Source organism: Pelodiscus sinensis, chromosome 11 (genome assembly GCF_049634645.1).
Source record: "Pelodiscus sinensis isolate JC-2024 chromosome 11, ASM4963464v1, whole genome shotgun sequence".
NCBI classification, from domain to species: Eukaryota; Metazoa; Chordata; order Testudines; family Trionychidae; genus Pelodiscus; species Pelodiscus sinensis.
In genome coordinates, this window is record NC_134721.1 from 47,869,161 (window position 1) to 47,896,589 (window position 27,429).

The window sequence follows — 27,429 nt, forward strand, 5'->3', positions numbered from 1 at the left end:
AGTTTTTCCTTCCAAATTGACACATACTTTCCTCACTCATCGCTAAGCACACACTAAGTTTGAAACTAAAATATCTGGGTTAAATCGTAACTATATTTAAAGTGTGAAGCCTTTTTTCTGTTCTGATTTTTAAAAAAAAGTCAATATTAAGCTTACCAAAAAACTGAGAACAGCTTTTTAAGTATATTGACGTATTCAAGTTATAGCAAGAGAAATTATTGCCAAATAAATCTTTGACAATCTATTATCTATATTTCTGATCATCTTAATATTCTTTATATACAAAAATTAAGATTGACAAAATCAAGCACCCAAAAGCTAGGAAATATCAGAATTAAGGTTGTTCATATGTACAGCCCTTTTGTACATATGCATTTTGACTGTCTTTAATTATATAGAAAAAGTAGCATGTCATCAAAGGATCCCTCATTCAGTACCTGAAAGACAGATCTCACTTTGTGAACAGTTATTCAATAATTTGTTTTATCTTCACAGTTCAATATGTGGCCTTAAATCTTATTTACGACACATTACTGAAACCCTGGTCTGAAGGCAGAATATTTTTTTTTCCACATAGGCCTTTTGATGGTATTCACTACTATAATATAGGCGTGTTCACAAATATTAATCTAACTAATCTTCACAAAACCTGTAAGTTACAGTGGTATTATCTCCATTTTATTGATGGAAAAGTGACAAAGTCAGAAGTACGCAATATTTTTGGGTACCCAGCTTTAGAACTCGATGGCCTGACTGAAAGAATACTCAGCTTTATTTAAGTTCAAAGTACAGCTTGCCCCACTGTGCTCAGGACTTTACAGGATCTCAGTAAGGTATCCAAACTAAAGGTTGCATAAATTACTGACCATGTCTGAAACTACTGGTTTAAGGGACTTGCCTAGCATCTCACACACTCTGTAGCAGAGGATAGGATGGATAATGGCAGCATCTGACTGCCTTCATGAGACCATCCTCTCACTTTAAGCAGTTTTCAGCCAATTCACTATTACCTCTCCTAACTTCTGAAAAAAACAAGCGTTCTACAGACAACAGCCTCCATTACTATACTACCTTGATTCATCCCCAAAGCAGGTCCATCCTGTGCAATGACTGAGGCTGGGATCCTGTGGAAAAAGAGAGCAAGTGATCATGTAAAGACCATATCAAAATACATATACAGAAGTGGGATAAATTAAAGTTACACAGACAACCATAATTATTGCATTTCCTAACTTGTATGCTCAACTTAGCAACTTTAATAATATTCTGTTAATTGGGGGTAGGAGTGGGGGTGGGAGAGAGAGGTTGTGTGTTTAATTGCTGAGACTTTTAAAAAGCAAAATAGGAAAAAAAATTCAATCACATGGCTTCATACTCACACCTATATGATCATCAGCAGTACTGAAAAGACTGTTACTCACCTTTTCTAATGGTGGTTCTTCTAGATGAGTTCTTCATGTCAATTCCAATCAGGTGTACACGCATACACAGTAGCTGGAAGATTTTTCCCCCCAGCAGCTAGCCATACAGTCAGTCTGGGCACCCTCTGGAGTGGCGTCATTACGGTGACCAATATAGGTCATCGCCTGTCCTCCCCCAACTTAGTTCCTTCTGTCCAGCTTCTTTGACAGAGGGGAAGGAGGGTGGGTTTTGGAATGGACATGAATACCACATCTTGAAGAACAACAGTTACGAAAGGTAAGTAACTATCTCTATCTAGACTGTTTTATGATTGCATAGTGTGCAGCAAAGGTATGTGTTGAGGACCAGGTTACCACCCTACACATCTCCTGCACAGGTATCTGGGTGAGGAACATGGAGGAGGAAGCCTGGGCCCTAGAAGAGTGTGTGCTGTGAGCTGGGGGGTATACTCGCAAGGCCATAACACTCTCAGATGAGGACACTATCCATGAAGAGATGCATTGAGATGATACCAGCTGGGCCTTCATTTTGTCTGCCACTGCTGCAAACAATTGTGGTAACTTCCTAAAGGGTCTCATTCCATCAATGTAAAAGGCCAGCGCTCTACAGTCATCAAGAGAACAGAGACTCCGTTCTCTTGTGCTAGAGCATGGCTTAGAGTAAAACACCAGGAGAAAGATGTCCTGACTCATATGGAAACTGTATGCCAACTTTGGCAGGAAGTCTGGATGCAGGCAGAGTGGCACCTTGCCCTTAAAAAAAGATTGTATATGGCGGCTCCAACAAGACCTCCAACTAGGTTAAGGTCCCATGGAGGGAGTGATTGATGGACCTGGGGGTAAAGCCTGTCCTTTAGGAATCAATTAATTAACAGGTTGGAAAACAGACTGACTTTGCTCCCCTGAGTGGAGAACAAAGTGAACCCTTATGGAGGATGTCTATCTACCTTGCTGTTTAATGCTAAAAATATAGTCCAAAATGAAAGGCAAAGGCACCTGCAATGGGGATACACCATGCAGCACTGACTAGATAGAGAACCTCTTCCACTTGGCAAGACATGTTGGCCTTGTGGAGGGCTTCCTACTACCACGGAGGACTTGCCTGACCTGGTCTGAATAGGACAGCTCTGCTGGATTCAGCCATGCAGCTTCCAGGCTCTGAGGTGCAAACACTGCATGTATGGATGGCAAAGACCCACATAGCCCTGCGTCAGGAGATGTGGGTGAAGTGATAGGGATATGGGATCCTGCATCAACATTTCCAGCAGAGATGTGTACCAGTGTTGATATGCACAGGCTGCTCTGAGCAATATGAGCCTGTTCCCTCCTGATCATAAGTAGGACTTTGCGAAAGAGCAGCATGAGTGGGAAGGCACACAGTAGAGATGAAAAAATGCATTGTCCCCTATGCCAAGAAGCTCTTCGTGATTCCTGCAAGCTTTATACATTCTGGGGATGCAGAATGAATGAGCAAGACCGCCTCAGCAGGTCATTTTGGGGCCATATATGGTCTCTGCATCCAGACATAGTGAACTCAATATTCCAATGCTGTGTATTGCCCAAAATGGACTTCTCCACAAATCAGAACAGGAAGTGCCAGCAGTTCTGCTCCTTCCAGAATCACAGGCAGTTGCTCCCTTCCATCACCCCAACAGGGTCTCTAGAGCCCAGCGGAACAGACAATGCGTAGGGGACCAGTGCTGTTGGGGATATAGCGGATAGTGCCACTGAAGTCATGCTGGACTGCGTCTGAGTATCCTGATGTTCAGTAGCCACCAGTGTCAGTGCAAGTTGCAAACTGACATCGGGGATGGCATTGGGATCAATGTTGGTGCTGCCACTGGTACCAGGGCTGGAGTCACCGGAACATCTGGGACCACTTGAGTTTCTGTGGTTGTAACCTGAGATAATGCTGATCTGCTTGCAAGACAAGAGATGAGCAAGGGGAAGTCCCAGCCATTTGCAATAAGGAGGTCTGGAAAGGGGAGGGTCAGTGGGACCCTATATTGGGCACCATAATGACACTACTCCTGGGAGCACCCAGACTAACCCTATGGCTGCTAGGAGGAAAATTAGGTGGCTATTGTGTAAGTATGCACACACACACTTGACTGGAATTCACATGAACAATTTCACAGTGAATTTTAGATACACTGGACAGACCTTTGCCACTTGAGTTAACAGAATAAATGACAGCACGAGAAGGTGATAAGACACTTTGCTAGTCGGTTTCAAAAATATTAACTGATAGCAGAGGAATGAAGAAATTCAAATCTGGGGGTTTCGTGTCAGGCTCTAGAGGTATCTCTAGCAATCAGATACCCATCTGTCTGCTGACACCAACCCCTGTTTCTTCCAATCTGTCCGAGTGCCATGCTAAGTTCCATCTAAGCCATGTGACCACAGCTGCCTATTAAGCATCAACAGGTGTTCACAGCTATGGCAGGGAGAAATGCCTCTCTCCAAGCATCGGACCTGCCACAGCATCTCTCCCCCGGCCCAGCCCTGAGCTGTTGCAGTGACAGGGGAGTATGGAGAGAGTAGAGTAGGGCGAGAATAGCTCCAGAACCCCTTCCTGCATCCCACATCCACAGACCCAACCCAGAGCCCGCACACCTAACCACAGCCTTCTCTCATCCCAGCCCTTAGCCCCCTCCCACACATTAAATCCCTCATCCAAGGTCCCAGAGCCCACACACTTCTAAGCAGAGCTCTCAGAAACCCCCCCCCCACACCCTCTGTCCCAGCCCTGGGGCCCCTCCCACACTCCAAACCTGTTGGCCCCAACCCCACCGTACACTACCCGTATGTGGAATTAATTTTGTTATGTGTACCAAGTTTTTCTTCAGTTACATTTCTGCCTCACAGGCTCTCTGAAGTCTCTTTCCTGAAATTATTGGAAATCGCTGTTATGGGCTGCAGCCTGCAACACGGACAGATTTCATAAACTAAGCAGAGTCAGTACTTGGAAAGAAGAGCAAAGGAAATCCCAAGAACAACCAGTGGTTCTGGTGATTTCATACTGTACATGGCAATCTTTTTTGTGGGTCACTACTGAATCACCATTCAGTATGGCAGTGAGGCACCATGCTGCGACACCACATCCTCCAGATTACAACCTCCAATAAAAACGTATTTCTTTTCCTCTATAGTTTTTCCTCTTTCTGTTGACAAGAAAAGGGTTGCCAACCCTTGCATCCTAGCCCTATTCTAATTAGGGATTTAAACAAGGAGTTGATGACTTGCATTCTCCCTGCCCTCCCCCACTGACTATGTCAGAGGCAGAGGAGGGAGAGAAGCAGGAGCAGTGCTGGGAGGAGCTAGCTAAAAGTCAGTTCCCCCAGCACTATTTCTGCAGTGCCACCTGCTTCTCCCGCCCCCCCCCCCCCCCCGCTGCCTATCAGGGGAGGGGAGAAGGGAGGCTGCTCCAGCAACAGCCCCTGTCCGCAGGCAGTCCCACTGGGGAGTTGGGACCCCCACCCCGGGAACAGGGGTTGCTGCCAGCTGGGCAGGCAGCCTAAACCCTGCTGCAGCTCTACAATTTAAAAGACAAGAGGAACCAGGGGGCGGGCAGCCCAGCTCAGTCCCTGCTTGCGCCAGGTCCAGGACCAAATTCCGTTGCAGCTTTGCAATTTAAAACACAGTAGGAGCCAGAGGTGGAGGGGGCAGGCTGCCTGGCTCCTACTGCCTTTAAACTATAGAGCTGCAGCAGAGTTTGGGCTGCCTGCCCAGCTGGCAGCATCCCCTGTCCCTGGGGGGTCCCAACTCCCCACTGATAGAGCCAGCAGTGAGAGAGCAGGCAGCACCATGGTAACTGGCTTTTAAGCCGGCTCCCCCCCACCCAAAACCAGCTCCTGCTTCTCTGCCTCTCCCACCCTTGCACCCCCCGCTGTTCGACACAGTAGAAAGGGGTTATCTCCATCCAATCTGTAACACATTTTCAATTAGTGGAGGGGGGCATGATATTAGAAGCCCAAAATGGTATTGAATATTATAGAAATGTACTTGTAGATGGATTTTCTGGGAGAGGGAACAGTACATGCATGTAGTTAGTACACCCTTAAGAATCAAAAAAAGCAAGAACCACCTAAGCGTATTTATTTATTTAATTTCATTACTTTAGAGTACATAACACATTATCTTTTAATTCTTGTGGTTGTCTTGGCTGTGTATTTATGTTTAGTAAAAATGAGAATAGAAATTTGCCTTTACAAAGGATTCCATTTTTGGCACTCAAGACAAAACTCACTCTGCTCATGGATGGAAAATCTTGGAGGGAACTCTGATGCTAGCTACAATTTCGCATGATTTCTAATCAATTTAAGAAGTGAGCATTCATAAAAGTCTCTGATTCGGATATGCAAAATATACACATTACTGAACACGAATATTCAAAGACTTGGTATTACAATGTGGGGTTTACAATGTCTTCCAGCATTGCCTTTGAAGAGACATGCTGCAAGCATTATTCTGATTTTCTAGCACTGTATCAGTGGACATATCTCCATACACCTGTGCCAGAGAGTTGTTCTGTGACTCTGGGCAACTCATTTAGATCCTGATTCACAAAGCACTTAGCACATAATTAACTTTAAGCATCAGTATATTTCCATTACTCTGTATAGATGACTTATGTTTGAGGGTAAGCTCACGATTAACAGTTTTACTGAATTCTTGAATCTTAACCTGTGCCTCAGTGCCACATCTGCAAAATGATAGCAATACTGTCCTTCCTGGCTACAGATGGAAGTTCTGGGATAATTTAATCAAGATATCCCACTACAGTTATGACAGCCACAGAATAATCTAGGAAAATTTGACAGAATTGGAGCCACTGTATATGCTGATCTAGATACTGGGATGTTTACAGTATGGTTTAATCTAACAGGAGGCTGTAAGGAAAAACAAGCAGATTGAAATCTAACTGAACATGCTTGGCATTGCGTTTGATGCTGCATGAGAAAAGGCATTAAAACTGGTAAAATGCTGTCGTTACCATAAAACAGGAATGGGGAACCTTTTCTGCTTGGGGCCACTGACCCACAGTAAAATCAGTCAGAAGCAAAAACAAACAAAATTCTCTCAGTGATCTAGTGCCCATGTGAGAGAGAGAGGAAAAGAAAACCTTCACCCATGTGCCTCTGCACTGAGAAGCGGGGGGGGGGGGGGGGACACTTTCACTCAGCCCCACCGAGGAGTGGGAGGGGAAGACAATGATGCTCAGGACTTACACGGCCAGATTAACTCTTCTGGGGGTCCAGTGCTACTAGATTGCGTAGGGTGTAGGAGTGGGCTGGACGTGGAGGTTCTGGGTGGGAGATAAGGTGCAGGAATGGGCAACAGCTGACAGTGTAGGGTCTGAGCAGGAAGTAGGGAGCAGGATGGGCTTGACCTGGAAGGGAGCAGATGCAGGCTGGGAATAGAGGAGCAGGGTCTGGAAGGGAGGGAGGGGGCAGAAGTGGGTGGGAGTGTGAGGTCTGAAAAGGAAGAAGAGTGCAGGAGAGTGCTGGGTGTGGAGCCTGGGAGAGAGGGAGAGTGTAGGGGCAGGCTGGGGTACAGGGTCTGGGCAGGAGATAGTTTGCAGGAATGGGATGGGGATGCAGAGTCTGGGCGTGGCAAGGGCAGGGAATTGAGGTGCCAGTCTACAGCACCCTGCACTTGCAGGCACCAGCCCCCAGCCAATAGGAGCGATGGGGGAACAGTGCCTGCATTAAGCACCCTGCAGCATGCAGAGCTGCCTTTTCCCCCATGCCAGGCTGAGCCTGTGGACCAGCTTGCCTTGATCGGGCCCTCAAGGCTTGGGGCTCCCTCCCCCACAGTGAGGAGCTAGCATTTCAGCGACAGTGCGGGTTCAACTTTCAGCGGGGCAGGGGGAGAAGCCCTGAGCCTCACGGGCCAGATCTAAGCAAGCCTCAGGCCAGGTTGTAGGTTCCCCGTCCCTGCGCCAGTAGGTGGGAGTATTCACATAATTTTTTCACTGATCAGAAAAATAGAATGCCCTTTTAAGATGTAAAATACAGGACTATGTAGCACTTTAAAGACTAACAAGATAGTTTATTAGATGATGAGCTTTCATGGGCCAGACCCACTTCCTCATCTAATAAACCATCTTGTTAGTCTTTAAAGTGCTACACAGTCCTGTATTTTGTTTTAGCTACACCAGACTAACACGGCTACATTTCTATCACTTTTAAGATGTGATACTATTTTCACAGTCACCTTTCACTGACCTATTAGACATAGTATGGGGATTCTCAAGGGTCCACAAGTTGAAAACCACTGGTGTAGATGGTTTTAAAATCCATTTTTCCTCATTATATAAGCTGTTTTGTCACTTTGTACTACTGGTTACAGGGTCCTGACAGGAAGAACTGTACATAGCCAACCAGTTGGATTGGCTGGCCAAACCCAGTTGATACAGAGACACAGTTGATATTGTAGCTCACGGTCAGAGTGGGAGAAATGCAGAATTCCATCCCATCTTAGAAAAGATTTGAGGCTTTCGATCAGAGGGGTGCACTCAAAAATGAGAAAGGGGAAACGAATGCATTCCTGAAGATGAATATTCTTTGTCTCTTCGTTTCATCCCTCCCATCTCCCCTGCTACCGCTCCGCACTACAAGGGACAGGGAAGCTGGCGCATGAAGACGCCACCTCAGTGTCTGCTCCTGTGGATAACTGTAAGCTCCCCAACTGCTGCTCTGCATTGTAAGGGACAGGGAAGCGGACTCGCAACCCCTGTCCCTTACAATACTGAGCAGCAGTGGGGGAGTTATGCTGGGATCTATCGCAAGCTGGACTGAACACTGTAATGGCAATCCTTATTGACTAATCGAGTAGTCGATAAAAAAAAAAAAAAAAAAAAAATCGATCAACTACTCAATTGGGAAAGTAACCGCATTTTAACATCCTTAATTCACACTATTTAGTTGAACTCATAATTACTGTATATTTAAAACATTTTCTGTACCTTTGCCTTTAGTCTCAAACATCAATTCAAAAAGTATGTGCTAGATCTCACATAAGAAAGACACTGAAGTAGGCAAGTGTTCAAAAAAAAAGCACAAAAAAACCTTTTGTTCCACCAACAGCAATTTTAACTCTTACAGTCAAGCAACAACAAAAAAAATATATTATCAAAAAAGGCAAGAGTTAAACTAAACAACCAAAAATGTTGATGGATAATTTGGTGATATTTATACCTCAGAAACAGAAACTGTTTCTTTAAAAAATCCTCATGCCCCTAGAAAAATCTTGTATTTAAATTGTTTCTCAGTGTTCATTTTCTGTGTTTTCCCCTTGTGTACCAACATGTACATGTCTGATTATAAACCATGTGTGACTTTCAATTGGCTAGTCAGGTGGAAGTGTCCACTTGTGTAGAAAAGTTACATTTAAATCCTTTACAACAGTAAAAAGATAGAAGGGAAAGGCATTTTACAAATCTCTCACACTTTATTTTAACTATACATAACAAGATCTTCCAGACTCCTTGATTACCAGACTAAACACTCTCTGGCAAGGGAGTCTGAGGTTGTTAGCCGTTCAGACTAAACATTTACCTTTTACAAACCAGGAAAAAAAATAGGATAATCTACATCAGTGGCTCTCAACCTTTGAGACTATGGACCCCTTTTCAATCCATTACAATTTTACAGATGACCCCCACCCACCAAACAATATAGCTGTGCCTGCAGCCTGCACATTAAATGTAAGCGACTAATCAACTAGTCAACTTATCGGATAGTCGCTTTCCTTCCCCCACCCTCCGTGCGGGAGAGAGCGGGGCTGAGGGGAGCTGGCTTAAAAATGGGTTCCCCCCCAGTTCCAGCTCCATGGAAGGGGGCAAGGACACAGCAGCCTCATTCCACCTTTGAAATGTACAAGAGTCCCTTCTGGGGCTCTTGTACATTTCAAAGTGGAAGCACCACATGGAGCTAGTGGGTCCCCCATTGGCCCCAGGCTCATGCCATGCTTTCAATCTTTGAAATGCACAAGAGCTCCTACTGAGACTCTTGTACATTTCAAAGATGGAATTCTGTGCGGCACTTCTACCTCTGAAATGTAGCAATAGCATAGCGAGCTCTTGCTATATTTCAAAGCAAAAGTGCCCTTATCAACTTATCAGCTAATCAAATAGTCGATGGAAAGTCGGTTGACTGTTCAATTAGTTGATTAATCTAATTTTAACATCCCTACTGCACATCCATCAGCCTGTGCTGCTTCCAAAGCTATGGAAGGCAACGTGAGTCGAAGGACATGCTGGCTGCAAGAGGCTCCATGTGGAGCCCCAACATCACTGCTGCAGACTCCCATGGGTCCACAGACCACAGGTTGGGAACTACTAATCTACATGAAAAATAATTTCAAGGTAACAAAAATAATTTCCCAGCAATTATCCCATTTAAAGCTATGACATGGTACTTTAATGCCACTCAAATCAGATGTGCCATGCTCAGGCCATGGGAAAGTCTCTCATTGTGGGAGTATATATAGGTGGTAAGAGGTTCTCTCAGTCCATCACTAGAGAAACCTCAACAAAACCAGCACTGAAAGGATGGTGAGGCTGGCACACATTCTCAATTACAGCTCTTCTAGCAACAATACTGCTAGCAAAGGGATGTCTCTGGCCAGGACGGGGAGTGGAATTGAAGGTTACTCACCTGTGCAGTAATAGCAGCTCTGTGGGTACTCCACTCCATGGTGCAACCCTGCAACTTCGCATGATCTTTGCAGCAATGTCCCTCCAGATCACACACGCGTGCTCATCTCGTGATACAAACACCCCCGCTTAAAGAGCCATGCACGAGACCCAGAATCCTCAGCTCTCTTTTTACTGTGGAGCCAGTGAATTCCAAAGGAGAAAGAAGGAGGGTGGGTAGTGGAGCACCCATGGAGACACTCATCTTGCAGAACCTCAGTTACTGCACACATAACCTTCACTTTTTTATGGAGAGGTATCATGGGTGCTTTAGTAGCACTGTCCCTTAGGTTGGTAGGGACTTTGCAGTTGACAGAATGGCTGTTGAGAGTACTGCTGTGCCCAGGGATATGCCCTTTTGAGATGCCCGAGTGATGACATCGTATACTTTTACCAGCACTGTCATGTTCAAGTTGCTGCCTTACATGTGTCAGTCAAGGGGACATTGTGTAGGAACGCTACAGATGCGGCCATTGCTCTGGTAGACTGTGTGCATATCAGCTGTGGCAGCTGCACTCCTTGTAGTTGGTATCAGAGCTTGAGGCACCATGCTATCCAATTAGAGAGTCTTTGTGCAAATATCAGGTTGCCCTTGGAGCATTCAGCTATTGAGACAAAAAGTTTTGAAGAAGTCCAGAATGGCTTAGATCTTTCCAAATAGAATGCCAATGGAAAGTCTGACATCAAGGGTGTGGCAAAGTAGTTTCTAATGCACTGGTAGGCAGTTTCAGAAAGAATACTGGGACACGTGTGGGTTGGCTAATATTAAAAGAAGTGCAAAATTAAGGGAGAAATTTAGGGTGGATTCTCATGGTAACTCTGTTCTTAAAGAATATGGTGTATGGTGGGTCTGCCATATGGGCTCCCAGCTCTGACCAATCCAGCAGAAACAACTGCCATGAAGAATGAGACTTCATAGTAGGGATGTGATAGTGTAAATGAGAAAACGGTTAATCTTCACAGTTACACACAGCTCCCGCCCCCTGCACTTCTGAATCTGTATCTGATGTTAAGCAGATTTTGTAGCAGCGGAGTGGGCAGTAATGTGTAGGCCCAATAGTGGGTGCCAGTCAAGAAGGGCATCACCCTTCAAGTGGTTGCTGGACCTGCTCTAGAATGAAATGTCATGCATTTCCTGTATCTATCTGTGGTGAAGGGATCTATGGTCAGGTAACCCAATTGGTTAAATATGGCATGCAGGATGTCATCCAGTTCCCACTCATTTGCGGGGAATCGTTGGTTGAGTTTGGCTGCTGTTGTGTTTGGGGAGCTAGCTAGGTATGAGGCCGAGAAGTGAATATGGTGCTGGGTAAACCAGTTCCACAGCCTGAGTGCACAGAAAGAGAGGGACCGAGCTTCCCGTGTATACATAAAACAAGTACGGAACATCGTCTGTGAGAACCTGAACCATAATGCCCACAATGCATGAAAGGAAATGGAGGCAAGCATATCAGACTGCCTGGAGTTCCAGTATGCGTATGTGCAGGTTCTGCTTGGCTGTGGATCAGAGACCCTGTGCTACATGATGTTGCATGTGGGCTCTCCACTCTATGAGGGAGGCATCAGTGGATCCTGAACTTATGAGATTCCAGACCAGAGATTTTGGAGCAGTGTCCACCAGATAAGAATCTTTCACTTTGGGAGGAATTATGAGTGGCAGTGTCAATGAATGTTTGTGAGGTTTGTACATAGTAGCAAGCCAAACTTGCAGATCTCTTATGGACTTCTGCGTGTTTCTCCATAAAGGCGCATGCAGCCATATGGCCCACTAGTTGTAGGTATTGCTGTTATGTGGTTTGAGAGACAGTTTGTAAAGAGATTATAAGACTGGTGAAGACTTAGAAATGATGGTGCAGAAGGAAGGCAGTGGCAGCGTCAAAGTGACCACCTAATTCCAGAGGCCATGTGGGTTGTATTGTTAACCTGTGTGTTTATTTATAGGCCCAAGTGTTAAAAGCACTTCAACGTTGTGATGGTGTTCACATGCACCAGTGCTTTAAGATAATCATCCAGGTAAGGGAAGATGATGATTCCTTGCTTCCTGAGGTATGCAGTCACTACCACAAGGAGTTCGGAAGAGACCTGGGGGGCTGTGGAGAGTCTGAAGGGCAGAATCTTGTACTGATAGTGGGCAGCTCCTACTGTAAATCTCAGAAAATGTTTGAGCTGGGTGTTTGATGATGTGAAAATAGACATCTTGCAGGTCAAGGGCTGAAAACCAGTCCCCCTGCTCTAGTGCTAGGATTATTGTGAAGAGAGTGAACATTTTGAACCTTTTGAACCTTTGTTTCTCTACAAACTTGTTTAAGCTTTGAAGTCAAGAAATGGCCTCCATTCTTTTGAGGTATTAAAAATAGTGGTAATAAAATCCTTCCCCAACATGTCCAGTCCCTTATTATCTCAGTCTGCTAGGGTAGTTCTAGACTGTTGTTTAAACCTTTGGTTCACCACCTTCATCACCAGTGAATTTGGGGCAGGATGGGCAAAACGGGACCTTGATGGGGAGTCCTTTGCTAGGCATCTGCCTTGTCCCTAGTCAGAGGCTGCCGCATGGGGAAGGGGAAGAGTACGTGGCTCTCCCCAAGCACTGGCTCCTGACTGCTCCCCAGCTGCCTCTGTGGACGGCAGCGGGGGGGGGGGGCGGGGGGGGGAAGAGAGAGTCTGCCTCTATCAGAGGCAGCAGTGAGGAGGTGTGGGAGGAGGTCGGTCCTCAGGATCTGGTCCTTGTGGGGAGCTGGTTTAAAAGCTAGCTCCCTATGGGCACCGGCTCCCGCCTCCCACCTCTGCCTCTGATACAGAGGGAGCAGGAGCAGTATGCATGTAGTTGATGGGATTAACCAATAAACCCATGCTGATCAGTTAATCATGTAGTCAACGACATATTGACATTCCTAGTCTCCTTTAAGACCACCACACAATATCCAGTTACAAAATGCTGGTGCAATCAGGATTTGACAACCCAATCTAGAGAGTCTTGAAAACCCAATCTAGTGATGTAGAAGTGTAGTCTAGGCTTATCGGCTAATCTTGTCAACTACACGTGTCCCCCCTCTTGCTTCCTTTGTATCAGAGGCAATGGGGGGAGGGGGAGAGCAGGAGCCAGTTCTGGGGTGGGGGAGCCAGCTCCCCCTGCACTGGTTCCATGTTGCTTTCTGTGCTGCAGAGAAGTGGGGAGGGACGGAGAGACTTCAACACCCTGCCCTCACCCCCAGAAAAATCTCTCAGTTCCTACTGGCCAGAAACCAGCAAATGGGAGATTAGAGATGTTGTTGGGGGTGTTACAAATCAATTCACTGGGCCTGAGTTTCACCAGGTTTATTATTTCTATGCCCTCCCACCAGTGCACCTAACAACCCCACCATTTGTCTAAGCCAGCGCCCGCCCTACTCCAAACAAAGCCACCGTTAGTCCTTTTTACTCATCCACGGTATCCGAGGGCCATTAGTTACCCGCGTCGTATGGGCTATACCACTGGTTTTACCTACAAAGCACTTAGGAGGATTTCGCTGAGGGTGGTGGGGTAGGGAGACCCAGGCCCACCCTTCACCCCCGGGTCCCGGCCCAGGGCCCTAAAGTGGGAGATCCAATTTCTCCTGTCTGGCTGACGGCAGAGTCGCCTCTCAACACACTAGCCGGCAGGCTTCACGATCCCACCCTGGGCCACTTCCTACCCGCCCCCCAGTGTTCTCACTACCTCCATCTGCGTTCACTCCACCTATGTATTCCTCGCCTCCTTGCTTGCTCTCGCTCTGAGCCCTTTTTCTCCCATTCCAGCCTTCCCCCCCCTTTTTGAATTCCCCTGTCCTGCAAGCGGCGGGGTTCCGGTGGATCAGCTGTTCCGCCTGCGCACCATCCACAGGTGGCGCCAACTCCACGCAGGTGCTATGCTTCTGCCGCTTCTCCCACGGCCCCAATTGACCCCACAGCACCGGCTGAATGCCAGTCAGGATGGACAGCGTGTTCGCCCCACAATCCTCCTTTGCTGGGGCTGAACAGGAGTTGCACCACTTCTCCCGTGCCCGCAGCTGGCCCCACAGCACCAGCATCGCGCCGGTCTGAGTGTGGGGCATGTCCGCCCCGTCACAAGGGGCAGGGACAATGCAGCACAATTTCCATTGCCCACTGGCTGGTTTCTGGCCAATAGGAGCTGAAAGATTTTGCTGGGGCAGGAGCAGCATGCTGAAACCTCTCCCACCCTCTCTGCAATGCAGAGATCCACATGCACAACTAGCCAGTGGTCTGTGGCTGCTGGCAAGGAAGCCTGCCTAAGTGAGCTGGCTGTGCTCCAGCAGCTGCCTAGGTAAACACCTTGCGGCTAGACCTAAGTTACACAACTTCATCTACTTGAACAATATAGCTGAACTATGCATACATAGGTCTATTTACCTTGATGCCTTTATCGAATCCCATCAACTCCACCTATGCTTCTCATTTTGGTGGAGTACTAGAGTTGATGGGGAGTGCTCAATGGCCAATTTATTGCATATTTACTAGACATGATAAATTGACCACCACTGGATTGATTGCTACCCCTTGATCCAGAGAGTAGTACAGACAAAGGCATATTACATTTAATAGATTCAAACAATAGAGCAGTGTACTGTTGCAGTTAAGATTACATAATCATGAAATGGTGATTTTTCTAAGTTATGGTTACATGGCACTTATCTTGAATATATGCGTTTTCTATTAACCTATTACTTTTGCAACACTTCACTGATAATAGAAGTGGTGTTTTCATTATATGCTCCAGTTTCACTATTATCAGTCTTCTAGTTTAAGTGTTTCATCTCTGGCAACACTTAAAATATTCCACTCTAGTGGTGAGTAGGTTTTTCATCTGGTAAATGAAGAATCTTAAGCTATAAATTTTGCAGAATATAAACAAACATTTTAAATTTATTTGAAATTTCATATAACAGTTTCAAGACACTATGCCCACTTCTGAACCACCAGGCCAATTTTTATTTACAATCATATTGCCTCTTTTTAAAAATGTTTTTCACTAGATGCTATGTGAGGAAAAACATACATGGGAAATACTCAACATATGGGGAATATCTAAAACTGACTATTGACAGGCTCCTGACAAATGCAAACAAAAGAAATAGAGAACAAATTTATATCAGATGTAGTGGTAATTTTATCTGTGACTATATAAACTATGTTTTGACAACCGTGAACTGTAGGCTGGCAACACTTGGTTAATGTTCTCTCATTAAGTTTCTTCAGAGTATACTATAAATTGGTAAAACAATGTAATTCCAGTTACTGTCCTGTACTTTAAAATCACAAGGGCAGATCTTACCGGAAAAGGTAAAAATAGCATCAGTGAACATGCCAGAGGGGGATTTTTCCACTATATGGCCACTGCTTAGATTGCAACATAAGCTGGCTCTCTTTTCACATCTTCATTGTGTTCTTGGTGCAGCACATGCATAGTCAGTTAACTTAGAAAAGACAGACTGGAAAGACAAACCTGGGAAATAACTCACTTCCAATTACATGTAAATTTACTACATTACTGTGCCATGTATACTCTTTTTTCCCCAACAAACCATTATTGTCTATCTGCAGGTTCTACACCAACACCCCTATATTTTCATAAAATGAATTATATGTTCTGGAGCCTTATATTCGGTCATTAGAGATGAACTACAAAATAGAAGTGTCAAAATGCTCTGCATCTGTAGGGGAAGCTCACTATACACGAGAGTCTCTTATAACTCCTCCATTCCCTCCCCTTCAATTTCAGGGACTCCAACCCCCACCACCTTCTGTTCATTCCTGTTTTCTATTCCCTCACACCATTATTTCTTTTCTTTCTGCCTGGGAGGTAAGTCACTCAGGATGTTACTATTTTAAATGCAGTTGACACTACTGGCAGGACTAAGAAATGATGGGGTAAGATACTGTTAACAGCTGATTTATAGACAAGATAGGTTGAAGTTGCAAGTTCCCCTATTTCCTCCTGGTTTTCCAATTTTCACCAAAAACAATAGGTTCTGCCCACTCATGCATAAACCATTCCCTGAAAATTTGCAATTGACTAGATGTGGCACTGTTCAAAACGTATCATATGACAAACAAATGCGACCAAGTTGAGTGTAGGGCCTCAACCACTACTAAAGCTTCTTGTCATCTTTCTTGGATAAACAAACAATGCAAAAACATTTAACTCTGATTGAGACTGATGACGAACACTGATTTTTTTAAATATTTATTATTCGTATACCAATAGCATGCACAATGCCCTGTCCAATCACACAGAAAGATATACTCTGTTCTAAAGAGACTACAATTTAAGCTTTTCTTGGGGGGAGGGAGGGGAGGAATAAAGGGGGAAAAGAGGTTTGGGTATGTTTGTCATCCTCTGTTTAAAAGAATACTGGAATGTAACAAGCTATATTCTAAACCCTAAAATCACAATGAAGATACAGCAATTTAACTATATAAAATGAGGGAAGGTTAACAAAAAGAAACAGCCATCTTAACAAGCTTATAAAAGTAGATTAGGACTGAAAAAATAAAATCAGATTCCATCAGAATCCACTGATTAACTTCCAAGTGGTAAAATATTTGCGTTACTATAACTTTGAAATTAATTTTATGGTTTTAGAACTGTGGATAGAAACGGATTTTCAACTTAACATCAGACCCACATCCTCCTTCTCAAATGAGATCAACTGTGAGTAAAAATTACTTACAGGTTAAAAAAAAAAATCATACCATTAATACACCAAAGACATTTTTCAGTTAGTGGCAGTTTACATGCAAGACCACAAAACACAGTCTGTTTCCACTCCATACCAATCTTTCCAGCATTAATTATACTACCCTGTGATAGGAATGTAAGCGACTAGTCAACTACCCAATAAAGCAAGTGACTACTCTCTTCCCCTCTGCTTGCTGCCTCTCTACCAGAGGCAGCAGTCAGGCTGTGCACCCGGCTCTTACTACATTTAAACTACAGAGGGTAGCGAGTGTCCCCCCGTTATCAACTAATCATGTAGTCGATACAAAATTGTATCAACTGAACGATTAGTCAGTTACCCGCTCTAACATCCTTACCCTGTGAAAGTATCCCACCTGTGCTCCTAAACAAAACATGTCTTCAGCTATGGTGAACTGAAGACTACAGGTTGAACCTCTGTAGTCCGGGACTCTCTCGGACAGCAGGACCACAAATGTTGCTGGTCCAGAGAGCCCCAGCCACAAAGGTTGCCAGCAGCTGGGCGCTCAGCCAGCAGGACCAATGGCCTGAGGGCAGGAGCCTGGCCAGTGGGCCTGAAGCCAGAGCAGGGTCAGCAACTGGGGGTACAAAGCCCTGCAGGCCACAGCAAGCCAGCTGTGGCCCCACTGGACAGGGACCGGGAGATCCACCAGTTGGAACAGGGTGCAGGGAGCCCTGCTGGCCAGGAAAGCAGAGACCTGATGAGCTGTACTCTGCCTGTCACAGCAGGCCAGCTGCAGGGGGAAGAGATCCTTGTGATCCAGGAGCTGATCTCCATGGGCTGGGGGCAAGGAGCCTTGCCAGCCAGAGCAGAGCCAACTACTGGACTGGAGCAGCAGGTGAATCCTAGGCCTGACCTCACCTGGTCTGACAAACTCCCTTGTTTGGGACCATTCAGGTCCCAAGGATGCTGGACCAATGAGGTCCAACCTATACTTATTCCTCATCTATTTCACAGTGTTCCAGCCATAAAGGAAGTGACACACAAAAACAGCATAGTGATGTTTCTCCTTACGCTACTATAGTGCTCTAGACACTAGACAACAGGGAAAATGCAAAGAATCTTACAAGTGAAAGAAGGCACCAAGAACAAAGGTTGTGGTATATCACTCTTCAGTCCAATATCACAGCATTATCAAGAAACTCATCCCAGGAGATTAACAGGGCAGAAAATGGAATGAGGTAAGTGAAACAGCTCATGCTTTTCTTTAGAAATCATCTCAAGCAAGAGTTGAAGGACAACTCTAAACAATGCAGAGAGAAGCAATTCCATTCTTCAAAAAATGAAATACCCATAATCCATTATCTTTGAGGTAAGAAGACTAAAATAAGAAAGTTCTGTATGACAAAAGTATCCTACATTTTAAAAAAAGATTAAAAAATTGAAATGAAAACATTATTAGAATCAAAGACATAAGAACACAGAAAAATATGCAAATTAGTTATTGGATACGGAACTTTAAATTTACCAATACCTAGTTTGGCAATGGAGACTGAACTGTGTTCTCCATCCTAGGAATAATCTACAGGCAGTCCCCGGGTTACATGTATCCGACATACATTGGATCCCTACTTACAAACGGGGTGAGGCAACCCCACACTAGCTGCTTCCCCCCAGCAGACCAGAGAGACGCGGAGTGGCTTTTCTCAGCAGACACCTCAGCTTGAGAATAAAGGACTGAGGGAAGTGAGGTGTGGGAGAATAAAACTGAGCTCTGGAGAAATGTTTGGCTAGAGTTTCCCCTACACTATGTACCAGTTCCGACTTGCATACAAATTCAACTTAAGAACAAACCTACAGTCCCTATCTTATACGTAACCCGGGGACTGCCTGTATATTGGATCAAAGCATTTTGCAAGTTAGTAGAATCTTCTGTCCATGCTACTATTTTCTAAATAAAGCAAAGACCTCCCAAGACTTCTACTGACATCAAACAGGCCAGCAGCAATTTTCATAAACAACTAGTGACTTGGTAGAAAAGACAACTAAAAAACAACCAAGCAGTCACAGAGAGGACAGAAAGAAAACAATTTAAATAGTACAAAATTTGAGGAAACTAGAAAGAGTCTTATACAAAACTTAAAAACAGCCATATTACATAAAATTCATATGCCAGACTTCTAATATTACAATTGGTAAGATTTTCAAGCACACATAATTTCTTCATGTAAAATCTGATGTTGGTAGGTTAAACACCACCTAAAAAAAAAATCCAGATGTCCAAGGTTAGTGGGAAGTTTGTTCTGACAAGAAGGAGGACCTATGCCAATTTTGGTACAACCTAAACGTTTAGTTTTACAAAGTTTCTAATACCTTCAGTTGCAAATAAGACAGTTTTGTCTTCTTAATCCTACAGGCAGCACATGTGCCTCTATTGTTGCTCATCACTTTGTCAAGCAAAACCACAATGTTAAGACGTGTCACAGTTGCTATTCAGAACCCTATGGGCATCAGTGAAACTTAAGAATCCTGTCAATTTGAGCTACTATGGTTGCTTGGGAAACTCTGGAAAGCAGTAAAAGCAGACATACGAGCTAGTCACAGAAGATGTGGACCTAAAAAATACAAATTAAAATGTCTTATTCCTTCCTCCTGCAGCAGAGGAGACTGAAATGAGAGAACAATGTAGCAGCAGTGGATATCTACTTCCCTTGCAGCAGCCAAGAGGCCATGGAGGGGGAAGAAAAATAAGCTCCATCTTCCTTCCAGAAACTAGAGGGAGGGAGGCAAAAGGCATGTACTAACAAATGCTAATATAAAGGAGACCCCCATATCAGAGTCCAGAAACAGCAGCTTAGTAGGAATCTTAATGTCCTCTTATTCCTCTGTATCTGGCATCTCATCAGATCATTGCCCTCCTGGACCCTGATGGTTTCCTCCTTTCATATCTAAACACATGCCAGTAATTATTTGGCATTGTTTTAAAAGCAATACATACAACAATCTTTCCATCGCCTCAGCAAGCTATTGTCTGATTTAGACAGAGAAAAGAGCAGTGATCAGAGAATAAAAGCCAAAATATCCCTCCTTTCTGAGAAGCAAGAAAGGGGTTTAGCAGCAGGAGTACAACACAGAATGCAGTTTCCCCACTGTCTCCAGGTCATCAAGAAGGTAGAAATAGAGAAGAGGGGACCCTCCTCACTCTGTGAGGCTGGGCAATGCCTGTGTATCCCTTTCTTGCTAAGTTTCCCGTTTAGCATCTCCATTTGGCAATTCCCTCAATATTCCCTAAATAATGATTTTTAAAAGTCTAGCTTGCTCTTCAGTAAACAGTTAAGAAAAGCAATTCTGATACCCCATTACATTTGAAATCTAAAATTCTGAGCCAGCTTTAATCAATATGGTTAACCCCATTACCACACCCAGCTACGAGTCAGTGAAGCAACCTACTTCAGTTTGTGATCTAAAAACATGCTTCTAACAGGTCCCAACTGCTCATAAATGAGACTACACATCACTGGAATGCAATACAAAATTAATACCAATTTGTAAGTAATTTAATAAAAACCAGAAACAGTTTTGGGTCAAACCAGCAACAGATGCAATACCTAATTTGGAATATAAACTGGAGCAATCTCAGACTAGATCTACATTACAGAGTTTTTGCGCAAAAATTCGCAGTGTCCACACCTCAAGCACGTTTTTGCACAAGTGAAATGAAAGAACAGAGGGTTTTTTCCGGTGTAGGTATTCCTCCTTCTACGAGGAATAACTCCTTTCTGCACAAGAGCTCTTGCGCAAAAAGGTGTGTGGGGATGGGGAACAGGGTTTTTGCACAAAAAGAGGCAATCAAAAAAGCACAGGTGCCCTGGTGGCCATTCTGTTAATAGCAATCAAAGTTTCCTTTCGAGAGTGCATCCATGCAGTCTGCACGCTCTCTTGTGCAAGAAGTCTTCGCGGAAGATCTCTTCTGCAAAAAGCTCCTTGCACAAGAAGCCTGTAGTGTAGACACAGCCTAATATAACATAGTAAAAAGAGGAGAAATCAGGCAGCACTGAAGTACATAACTATGCAGGTAGCAGGTTCCACATAGTATAGCCAGTGAAACAATTCTTTAGAAGTGTAAAATACAATAAGAAATTGCAGAACAGTAAGATCAGGCTAAATATCAGAATTGTCTTCAGAAACAAATCTAAATCTTGTTTCCTGAGAGCAAAAAGGAAACAAATCAGTATAGCCATATACATTAGTACATTACATGGTGATCCACTGCCTAATCTGTTTAATCAAAAGTCACTACTATGGCTACAGGAGAGCTTCTTCCAGAGGCATAGTTAATCAACTTGTGTGTGAGGTGGTAGTTATGTCAATGGGAGTCTCCTGTCAGATCTAGCAGCATCCACACTGGAAATCAAGTCAACATAACCTCACTCAGAGATGTTAATTTTGCATACCCCTGAGTGACATAGTTGAACCGATGTAAGACTGTAGGGTAGACCTGGCTTGGCAAATTTTAATACAGAAAAAAAAAATACATGTTCTATTAAACTATAAAATGTTAGCATGCAAAGCTCAAAGTCACCTTTGCATTAGGGATGTAGAAAAGTTAACTGGTTAACCTGTAAGCATCACCCTTAATTCCATTAACTGGTTAACCAATTAAATGGGCTTGTACATCCCTACTTTGTATGGAATAGATTATATTTACAGTTAAACACAATAGTCAAGTGACTAAAGAAAACATTCAGCCATTGCTTTTCAAAGTAAAATATTTATACTGTACAAGTCGGGGATGTAAGCAACTAGTTGACTATCTGATAAGCAAATGCTTATTGGGTAGTCAAGTAGGAACTTGACTAGTTGTTTCCCCCCTTTGCTGCCTCTATCAGAGGGTATGTCTAGACTGCATCCCTCTGTCGGCAGAGGGATGCAGATTAGGCAGGTCGACATTGCAAATGAAGCGGGGATTTAAATATCCCATGCTTAATTTGCATAAAAATGGCCACCGTTTTTGCCAACTCTGCACTTTGTCAGCAAAAAGAGGCAGTCTAGAGGGGGATCTGTCGAGAAAGAAAGCCTTTTTCGACAGATCCCTTATGCCTCCTTGCAGGCTTTCTTTCTCGACAGATCCCCCTCTAGACTGCCTCTTTTTGCCGACAAAGTGCAGAGTTGGCAAAAACGGTGGCCATTTTTATGCAAATTAAGCACAGGATATTTAAATCCCCGCTTCATTTGCAATCTCGACCTGCCTAATCTGCATCCCTTTGCAGACAGAGGGATGCAATCTAGACATACCCAGAGAAAGGCAGCAAGGGGGACACGAGAGGGGAGAAGAGAAGGCGTCGGTACTGGGGGGAGCCAGCTTAAAAGCCGGTTCCCCCAGCACCATCTCTGCAGAGGGTTGAGGACAGCAGGGAAAAGGCATGACTGGGGATTCAAATAGTCCCACTTGCGCCGGTCCCAACCGCTGCTCCCCTTGCTTTGAAATGTATAAGAGACTGTCATGGCTGAATTTCCTAACCTGGCACTGAATCTAGGTAATGGGGGCTGGTGTAATTACACCGGCTTGCAAAATAAAAATACTGTGAAATCCTGTCTGCAGTTTCCAGAGACAAAAAAGTTTTTCTGTTTTCAGGTTCCCCTGAAATCTATTGGTACTGCCACCAACAATAGTACAAACTTCCTTGTCCAGGGAAGAAATCACTTGGATTCTCTACTCTGAGGGCAAAACCCCCCCAACCTCCATGCCCCAAGGAGTTAGAAAAACAAACAAGAACAGGCTCCACAGAACAATGAACCTGTGCTCTCTCTGGTAATATGTCTGCAGACAGGCACACAAAAGACCAACCAGTACCAGTTAAATACCCCCCTTCCCCCCCCCCCAAAAAAAAAAAAAAAAAAAAACAACCCAACAACAACAACAACAAAAACCACCAACAGTTTTTATTATTAAAACAAGACTATTGTTGCAAGCATAGTAAATGGCTTGGTTTTTAAAAAAGCCATGAATTGAAACAAAGTTTAGGCATTCCCCAGCTCTTATACATTTCAAAGGGAGAGGCACAGTGGGGATAGCAAGTGCCCCCCTTATCAACTAATCGAAATTGAACATCCCTAGTACAAATAGCAAGGAACAATAATCCATTGAGAATTAACTGTCTAAATTCCGTGTTTCCTTTTAGCAGTACTACAACAAATAACTGACTGTATACTGACAAGTTTCAGAAGTAATCTGTTTCAGCAGAACAACAAAGAATCCAGCGGCATCTTAAAGACTAACAATTTTATTATAGCATCTGATGAAATGAGTTGCAACTCATTAAAGTTTATGCCATAATACATTATTGTTAAATTAATACATACTGAGAGTATTCACGTACTGAACTATGCAGGAGATACTATACTGACAAATTATCTCAAACTCACAAAAGCAATTAATTCATATCCATTCCTAAAAAGAATCTAGTTAATTTTATAAAGGCCAAAAAGATAGCATTTTTGCCTATTATCAGTTACATGAATTACCAGATCAGGATTCTAATCAGTCTTCTGATAGAACCTGTCCTATTAATGTATTCAACACATCTTGTATGTGTTGTAAAAACACTATTCTAAAGCAGAAATACAAATACATTAAAAAAAAAGCAATTTTTTTTTAATTCCACATCTACCTTGATCCTGTCATTACAAACAATGCATATCAAGTTGAGAGGACTAGACCAGAAACAGTAGCATATTTTCTCCCTGATACTGAAATGGGTAAACATGAAAGTATGGTCAGTTACTGCTGCTATGAAATAAAACATCTCGTTTTGGAGATATTAAGTACGTACGTTAACTGCATGACAAATGTGCTTCAAATTTAATAATCCATTACAGGCAATCTTTGCAGATCTCTATTACCACCACAGTTTTGCCAGGTTTATATTATTAAAGAAATTACATTCATGAAATAGGTTAAAGATCTTATGTGCATCAACACAATCTAGCGATCAAGAGTAATATAAAGGTTTGACTACAGAGGTATATTACTTAAACTACACCAAATTAGAACCACATTAATTCTAAATGAGAGCATTGGCACAGTGTTTTAATATTGTTTTAACTATATCTGTTTTAAATTCACAAATTAATTTGGATTAATTTTTTGTACATTCCTACCTATGTAAATACACCACAAGCATACTTCATTTTTACACAACAAACAGATGCATTAATTAGTCAGTGTTTGTAGGGTACTATATTAGTAGTGCCCCACCAAATTTACAGTCCGTGATGGTCAATTTCACAGTAACTGGATTTTTAAAATAAAAAAATATCATGATTTCACCTATTTAAAATCTGAAATTTCATGGTGGTATATTTGACCTTAAAAAAAAAAAGTTGTGAGGTGGTTACAAGGTTATTCTAGGGTGAGTCGCAGTACTGCTACCTTCACTTCTGCATTGCTGGTAGTGGCATCACTGCCTTCAGAGTTATACAGCTGAAGGGCAGTCACTGGCCAGGAGCCCAGCTCAGAAGAAAGAGCCACCACCACCAGCAACAGCAGTGCAGAAATATGGATGGCACAATGCGGTCTTGCCACCCTTATTTTTGTGTTCCTAGCTACAAGAGCTGGGCCCTCAATCAACAGCAGCCATGCTGTGGCCACCCAACTCCGATGGCAGCACTACAAAAGTAAGGATGGCATTGTATAGTATTGCCACCCTTATTTCTGTGTTGCTGCTGGTAGGGCACAGCCTTTGCTATCCAGCCAACCACACTTCTGTACTGTCTTCAAAGCTGGGTATTAATACTGCAGCCCTCCTAAAAAAACTTTGCAATTCTGTTGGAACTCCCTTTTTTGGGTCAGACTTCCAATTTCAGAAATGCTGATCTCCCCCATGAAGTCTGTATAGTAAGTATAAGGTAAAAGCACACAAAAAACCAGATTTCATGGTCCACGATGCATTTTTCATGGCCATGAATTTGGTAGGGCCCTAAATATTAGCCATTTACAAGCTTTTCAAAACAAATGACATTTTTAATCTTCTTTTATACAGTCTCTCTCAAATATTTTCCAGCCACCATGCCTGGCCTGACTTTCTGCAGCACTCCAGGCAAATAAAATGTGCAAACCCTCACTCAGTTTTCTTCCCTTCTTTGCATACATAAGACCATCTCCAACTGCCTCTTACAGGTCTGAAACACATTCCCAGTTTGACAATTCCATTTCAATTGGTTCTGAAGCCCTAGAGCCTCAGACAAAATCCTTTTATTTATGAACAAAATTCAGACATTATTAAGGTGGAAAGCAACATCAGGGATGTACATTTCAGAATCTGAGCTAACAGACAAGCGGATGCTATTTAGAGGCACATTTGTACGCCTACCAGAACCTTAGCTACATGTGCTCTATGTAACAATATAATCGTTACGTTCTGCTCTAGCGAAAGACCTTGTCTACATTGCAAAGGTGCCCCAGTTTAACAAGTTATTGCATATTTGGTTCAAGTATTTAAAAGTTCTGTAGACACACTCTTATTTAGTTCACAAAAGGTTTATTTAATTTGAGCTCAAGTCAACTGAGAAGTGGTTTAAATGAAGCCAAAGGAGGTAGCACAAAAACTGCAATACCAATGTACACGCAATGGTTTGCCTAGGGATTTTAAAATGTGTTTAATTAAGTAAACATGTAATTACCGAAAGTTCCTATGGTCGAGGGGAGGAGTCAGCTTCCTACATGGAATGCCCCCCCCCCCCCCGCTGACTGAGGGGGGGGCTAGGTGGCTCCCCAGGAACCAGGGTATGTGAGACCCATGTGTACTGGGACCCTGACAGTTAACCAACGAGCCCAGTGTTTGACAACTGATTCATTTACCCATAAGAAGATTCCCACACTTTCTGTTCTCAATGAAGCAGAGCAAATCAAGGTGGCTCTGAAGTTGAAGGGGCTATTACTGTGCTCACAGATCACTAGATACTTGACACAACAGTCTCTAGTTCTATGCAGTATTCCTACAGCTCATTTCAGTGCACTTAAACACATCTCATCCTCTCTCAGGGTAGCACTCCAGAGACCCACTGCTCACCTGTCCCGCCAGACGCAGTAAACAGTGCGTGAGGATTTAAACAACAAACCAATATGGCAAAGAAGGAACAAACCTAAGCAGGAAGGGCTCAGCTGCACAGCACGCATGCCCCACACACTCCTCAGCCACTAGGCTCGCGTCCCAAGCAAACCCCTTCCTGCAGCCCCGCTCCCCGCAGGAGGGATACTCGCTCGGCTCCCAGTCACCCCCTGCGGGCTCGCCAGAGGAAACTGCCCCGCCATCAGCCGGGATTGGCAGCCCCTCCCCTGGCCCGCAGCGCCTAGGGACGGAGGCGCCCCCTCCCCCTCCTGGCACCTTCCGCGGTGCCACTGCGCAGCCTGCGGCGCCCAGCTCAGGCCCCGAGCGGGAAGGGGTCCAGCTGCAGGCCCCCCTCGCCCTGAAGGGGCCGCCCCCGCCCCGTGCCGTCCCTTCGCCGCTCCTGGCGCAGCCGCCGCGCAGGGCCCTCCGCCCATGCCGAGGGACGAGAGGGTCACTCGCTGACACCGCTCCCCAGCGGGGCGGCGGCGTCTCCTCCCCAGGCGGATCAGTGTCCTCGGGGTTCAGCGACGGGGCAGGGAGCCGCTGACTCGGCTCCAGGGGAAGGAGCTAGGAAGCAGCGCCCGGCCGAGGAAGGGGGACCCCCCGCTGTCCGTGCCCCGCAGGGCTCGGGCCCCCACACTGCCCGTACCTCTCCCACACTGGCTCCCCCGACTCGCTCCTCACTCGCCGCCGCTCGTTCCGCTCCCCATCTAAAATGGCGGCCTCAGCCTCCGAGAGACATTTCTCATGAGCTCATCGATCAAGCCGACGCTCGGCTACTTAGCCTTCCCCTCCCCCCCGCCCCCTGCCTGCCTCGACCGCCGAGCCATGCATGAGAACCCCACCCCCTGCACCACACGCAAACCGCCATTTGGGAGCTGGCAAGCCAAAGGGGGCGGGGCGAGCCCGGCTCCAGCAGGGCAGCGCGGCCTGAGGCGGGCCTTGTGACAGCCCGCGCGCCCTCTCCCGCCACTGGGGGCCGCCCTTCTCCTCCGGGGAGCAGGGGCCGGCTGCCAGCGGCGCGCAGAGGCGAGCTCGCCGTCCCTGGGGCGGGAAGTAGCCTGGCAGGAGGCTGTCGGGCTGCTCCCCCTTGTCCCGGTAGCCGGGGCCTGGGCTCCCCTAGGCGCTGCTCGTTCCCCTGTGCTGACCTGCTCGTGGATGTGCCTGCTCGCACCCAGCCCGCAGAGCAGCGGCAGGCAGGAAAACCGCCTTCTCCACGGCTAGAGGCCTCGCCAACCTACGGAGCACGATGCAGCGCTGCGGTGACCCCGCCCCATGCTGCCCCAGTTGCCTGGCTCCTCGGTTTTAAACTCTGCTGCTCCAGATGCACGGACCAGAAACCACCCTGGTGCCTTTACAGCAGGCTCTGTGTCTTTCATTGCCCGCCTTGGTAAGCCTACCTGAGTGCATGGAGCTGCTCAGCTTCCATGCCTGCCACATGCACTAGCTGTGTTCCTGCCTGGATTATTGGGAGCTAGTGGGTCTGTGCTTTCACAGCTACAGGCCACCTGTAGAAACGTGGG

At 45.1% G+C, this 27,429-nt stretch overlaps 1 protein-coding gene and 1 long non-coding RNA gene across 9 annotated transcripts in view; one reads left to right on the plus strand and one right to left on the minus strand.

The window, feature by feature from the left end:
- Window positions 1-27,078, minus strand: part of RAF1 (Raf-1 proto-oncogene, serine/threonine kinase) — an 84,606-nt gene extending 57,528 nt beyond the window's left edge. For 3 of the 6 annotated variants that reach the window (XM_075939644.1, XM_075939646.1, XM_075939642.1), the window contains exons 1-2: window positions 26,556-26,700; window positions 1,072-1,124 (exon numbers count right to left, since the gene is read on the minus strand). The gene's annotated coding sequence lies outside the window, so the exon portion shown is untranslated. Of the gene's footprint in view, window positions 1-1,071; window positions 1,125-25,940; window positions 25,965-26,555; window positions 26,701-27,054 lie in introns of those variants that run through there. The other 3 variants (XM_075939643.1, XM_075939645.1, XM_014570736.3) reach the window with 3 other exon arrangements.
- LOC102458596 (uncharacterized) overlaps window positions 26,759-27,429 on the plus strand; it is a 110,830-nt gene continuing 110,159 nt past the window's right edge. For 2 of the 3 annotated variants that reach the window (XR_012906565.1, XR_003088222.2), the window contains exon 1: window positions 26,759-27,296. This is a non-coding gene — a long non-coding RNA (uncharacterized LOC102458596). The remainder of the gene's footprint in view (window positions 27,297-27,429) is intronic. The other variant, XR_331629.4, reaches the window with a different exon arrangement.